Source organism: Zootoca vivipara, chromosome 7 (genome assembly GCF_965207765.1).
Source record: "Zootoca vivipara chromosome 7, rZooViv2.hap1.1, whole genome shotgun sequence".
NCBI classification, from domain to species: domain Eukaryota; kingdom Metazoa; phylum Chordata; class Lepidosauria; order Squamata; family Lacertidae; genus Zootoca; species Zootoca vivipara.
The window spans coordinates 23,490,411-23,495,995 of record NC_142590.1 but is presented as its reverse complement, the minus strand read 5'-3'; positions in this window follow the sequence as shown (position 1 = coordinate 23,495,995).

Genomic DNA, 5,585 nt, shown 5'->3' with positions numbered 1-5,585 from the left:
TCCAAATCTTCTATGATTCTACATCAAGGAACCTCTCTAGCTTAGAGTCAAACCAGATGTACATGTTTTATTAAATATGTTCTTGTCTATTTGGCTATAAAGTGGGGAATGGGGTCTAGTCTACTTCTTAATACTAGGTGGCGCTGTGGGTTAAACCACAGAGCCTGGGGCTTGCCGATCAGAAGGTCAGCGGTTCTAATCTCCGTTACGGGGTGAGCTCCCCTTGCTTGGTCCCTGCCCCTGCCAATCTAGCAGTTCGAAAGCACCTCAAAGTGCAAGTAAATAAATAGGTACCACTCCGGCGGGAAGGTAAACAGCGCTTCCGTGCACTGCTCTGGTTTGCCAGAAGCGGCTTAGAGATGCTGGCCACATGACCTGGAAGCTGTACGCTGGCTCCCTCGGCCAATAAAGCGAGATGAGCGCAACAACCCCAGATTTGGTCACAACTGGACCTAATGATCAGGGGTCCCTTTACCTTTACACATGTTGGAGGAGAGTGAAACCTGACCAGGTGCTCCACCCTCTTCTCATATCATATTTCTCCAGTCCAGCTCACTTCTGGGCAGTATCAGAGCTGGGTAAGGCGTGGGTTTTGTTTATCTCTATCACTGGAGTCTCCAGCAATACCACACACTGTCTTGGGTGCCCAGCAAGTAACCCTACCCCAGGCACCCCCAAACTTCAGCCCTCCAGATGTTTTGGACTACAATTCCCATCTTCCCCGACCACTGGTCCTGTTAGCTAGGGATCATGGGAGTTGTAGGCCAAAACATCTGGAGGGCCGCAGTTTGGGGATGCCTGCCCTACCCCTTCCATTCTTTTTATTTTGACTTTTTATTAGAGGGAATTTATTTATATTTTTGCTTGCTGTTGTGGGGCAGGTGTTTGTTTTTATTTGTTTTGCAAGGCTGTATCCATATTTTGCCTGTGTTGGGAAGGGCTCCGAGCACAGCCCATTTTTCCAGTTCTGAATCTGGTATTTTGTGCCACTCAAGCCAGGTTCCTTTGTTTTCTAAATGTGCCCCAGAACCCAAAAGGGTTGGGGGGGGGCACTGCTCTCTCTCGCACACTTCCTTTCATGTTATTCCCTTCACACCTGCTTTTATAGCCCAATTGGTGAAGACACACAATGTGGTTCCTTGAGGCTGATGCTTGTGATTGAAGGTTAGAGATGGAAACCTGAAAAGTGCAACCAAAGCAATCAATTCCCCTAGGAGGAAAGGTTAAAACATTTGTGGCTTTCGAGACTGGGAAAAGCCAAGTTGAAAAGCATGACAGCTTTGTATAAAATGATGCATGGCATATAGAAAGTGGACAGAGGGAAGCTTTTATCTCATACAATGCTAGGAGAACATGGTTATGCAAGGAAGCTGAATGTTGCAAGATTTGGAGCAGACAATAGGGTGTTATACATTTGGGGAGAACCCCCCCCCTAAATCCTATAAATTGATAAATGCTGAGATTTTGATTATTTGGGGTACGAAGGGAGAATACAAGCTGCAGGTGAATTCCTGGGCTGGCTTATGCAAAAGCAAAATGAATAAGACCTGGCCAAGCTAGGGCCATTAAGCAACAATGCAGTGCCAGTGAGGGCCATTGGCAATGCAAGAGAACTGTTCTTCCCCACCTACCAGAGGTGTGAAGAGAGACAGGGGTTTGGAAGGGTGTTTGAGGTGACAGGAAAAGGGAGCAAGGGATTCTGGGAAGGAGAAGGAGGAAGAAAGGGATGGGATCCATCTGAGCAGGCTGGCTGCAGAGCTGACTGGGGAAGATGCCTTCGACTCCAGGGCTGCACTGCTCCAGGGCTGTGGGGGACAAGCCCCTCTTGAAACAACCATGCTGTAAGATCTGGACTCCCTCCTTGCAGACTTAAGGTGTATAAACCCTTCACCATGTCTCAGTGCTATAAAGGAACAAAGCCCTTGGGCAAGTGCCTGGAACCCCAAGGGCTCTTGTCACTGCTCGGCATAGAGAGGGGGAGCCACCTGACTTTTGTAACAATAAACTACTACTTCGCACGGTGGCAGCTCATAGTTAAGCTAAGGACTTTGCTGTTGCAAGATGGTCACCAAGCTGGCTTGCTATGAAAGAGGGTTTATGAAGAATAAGGATATCGGTCACGATGTCTATATATTACCGCTGGTATCAGGGGGGTTATGCTGCTAAATACCGGTTGTTGGGGAACGCATGGGGAAAGTGTTTGACCACTGCAGGAACAGGATGCTGCACTGAATACGATGCTGGACCAGACCCCAGTAGAGATGCTTTTGACGTTCTCAACTCCATAGCATCAACAGCGTATTCCAGCCTCCAGGTCCTCACTGGCAACAACTGATCTCCCTTCTGTCACATTGTCTCCAGATCACGGGAAAAGAAGGCAAGTGCAGTTTATCTGTGCAGTTTGCAAAGAATAATGAGAACCAGAAGAATCTTTATTTGCAGCAGCCGCTAGCCATAGCAATGAAATGAAATGAAATGCACTGAAGATAGAGACAAAAACTTAACTATACAAAATACATTCTGGAGGTTTACATCAACAGTCGAATAACAGATCTTACTCTAGTTGCCCCTGCTAAAAATGTTGCAGTTTTTGTTGTCACCTGGTTATCTTGATCTGCTAGAAGGAAGGACACTGTAGCAATGGTTGATCTACCCGGCATGGACAGTTGTAGAGGGGTAATAACCTCACTCGTCAAATCTTTATAGAGAGCTCAAGCTAGAAGCACATGAGCTACGGACTCAATACTGCCATCTCCACATGGACATAAGCCTTTTTCCAGCGGAATTTTTTTGAAATAGACCCTCAAGTACAGCAGAAGGCAGTATATCTTGCCTAAGTGAAAGAACGTCTGTATTTTGGAATGGTTAAATTCTGCAAATAGGGTGCCAACGTGTCAAAATGACTAGGTGGAAAATAATCATACTGTGGACAAAAATTCCTTATTGTGGACAAATTATTCTGTTGCTCGATATCAATATATAGGCACTGTCTAATTAAATTATTTGCTTTACCAAAGCCCAGTGTTAATAACTATTGTGGTGATAAACCAGAAAAGGAAACACTTTCGGTTGACCGTTTTAGTCCAAGTGCTCTCATGACTATCTTGCGATACTAAGGGTAGTAGACTGGTGGGGTTTGCCGAGTGTAACTTTTGGAGTGTGCTTCTAGTTTCTTCCTTTCACAGGGTGTTTATTTTGCTTAAAAACATGCTTAAAACACACACACACACACACACACACACCTCTTTGTACGATGCTCTCCTTATTTCAAATGGAAGCCTATTTGGAAGGAGGGGATGAGTATGGTGGTTGCTAGGCAACCCCTGACATTCCTCTATGGCAACCAAGTTTGCAGTTGGGGAAAGCTAGCAATTGTCGAGCGGCAGCCACACACCCTCTCCAGATCCCTGTTGCTCTCGCCCTTCTCTCTGGTTTTGCTTTGATCTTACCTTCCAGGTAAAGTTGCTGCCCAGATGCAACTCGCCCAGTTTGTGCTTTAATAGAAAAGGATGCAACTCAGAGACCCCACCAAGGGTGAAGCCGGGGACCTCATTGTAAGACAGACGCTCCCGGCACAAACTAGCAGTAACAAGCCAATGGTCCAGCATCCTGTTCTCACGGTGGCCAGCCAGGTGCCTATGGGAAACCTTCAAGCAGGATCTGAGCACAACAGCCCTCTTGCCTCATGTGGTTTCCAGAAAGGGGCATTTGGGAGCATTACTGAGGAGGCAGAGCATAGGCAATGGTCATGGATGATTTTATTGTTTAATCTACATAAGCAACGGGAGGGCCAAAGGTACATAGCAGCAGCAAAGAACGAACCTCTGGCCCCCTGAGTCCAATTTGCACTGCCAGTCTTCCCCATTTTATCCCCACCTTCCATACCCAGGACATCTTCTGTGCAGTCAGGTGCAGAGCAAGGAATGGTGCATTTCTCTGTCCAGAGCAGGGTTGATCAAGCTGACCAGTGGCGCCTGCAAAGTCCTGCTTTTGCCCGTGCTGTTTGATTTGATACATACAGTACCATAGGGCATGGCGCTCATGACCTCAAGGTCGCAGGTTCGATTTCCCATTTGGGACAGCTCTGTATTACTGCATCACAGGAAGTTGGGACTCAAGGATCCTCAGGGTCCCTCCCAACTCTATGATATCGTCTTAAGCTACTGGAAGCCATTGTTTGATGCAATGGTCCCACAAGAGTCGTTCTGATCAAGGGCGTACCCACCATGCGGCAAGTTAGGGCAGCTGCCCTACTCTAGAAGCAGGGCTGGTGGGCAGAGGCGGAGCACAGCCCGGCGGAGCGCGAGTTCGCCATTCCCGCCGCACCGCGCCGCACCCTCCCTCCAGCTCCCCGGCGCGCCCTCAGGCAAGGCCAAGCGCAGCGGGGAACCAGGGAGCGCGGCGCGGTGGGCGGGAACGCCGAACTCGCGCTCCGCTGGGCTGGGCTCCGCCTCCGCCCACCAGCCCTGCTGCTAGGGAGGGGCACAGCCCGGCGGAGCGCGAGTTCGCTGTTCCCGCCCACTTTGTGGCCCCTCCCCTTCCGTGCCTTGGCCCCTCCCCTTGCCCCCCCCCTAGTTTTGATCCTGGGTACGCCCATGGTTCTGATCATTAAATGGGAGAGGCGAATTGCATTTGACACTTTGCTTTTTAGAGGAAAGGAGTCCTAAAAGCCGCTACATCCACTAGCTCAGGAAGCTCTCTTACTGGTATATTCTGTTTTAAAACTCTCTCTATATCTTGCAGAAATGGTGGAAAATATTTCAATAAAATGTTTTTGGGCTTCCATAAACATATAACTCCCCCACCCAAAAAAAGAACCCAAAAAAACAGTTTCTCTCCCCCTATACCTGTTTACTCAGGCATTGGTTCGCTGGGCCAGGCCAACAGTGAAGTTAAAGTGCGGCCGCACCCTCAATAAATCTTGTTGTTGTTGTTGTTGTTGTTAATATGATGATGATACACAGTAACAGGGATGTCGACTTGAATATCAAATGTTGGGGGTGGGGGGACACCAGGTAAACCTCACCCCACATAATCGATCACATGACATAGTGCACGCACACCATTTGAGTGGCAATGCCCATTAACGGGGGGTGTAACTGGGGGTGGGGGGCTGGAGCCCCACAAATATTTTATTGGAGGGGCAGAGTTGGCCCCAAGGAGTTGGCTCCTGCGGATCACCGCCGAATAACCCTCACGAAGCGCGACGACGCAAAATACACTGAATGAAAAGCAGCAGCATTATTATTATTATTATTAGTTTTATTATGAATGCACACGCGACACGTAACGGCCCCCTTCACACGTGCAGCCGGTCTGCGGCCAGGTGACGCGCCTGTGCACGTGCGAGCCGATCCTCCGCGCGCGCGGCGCCCCTCTGAGCCTGTGCGCGGCTTCTTCTTTCGGAGAGCCGAGCGAGGGCCGCGGGCTCGAGGCGACGTGCGCGCCGGCAGACGCGAGGGACTCCTCCTCGGTCTCTTTCGCCTTCCTCCCGCCTCCCCCCCCCCCCGTCTCTCCATCTGGTTCGGTCCTCGCGATGCCGTCGTCGGTTCGTGCCTCCCGCTGGCGCAGCCCATCTCTCCTCC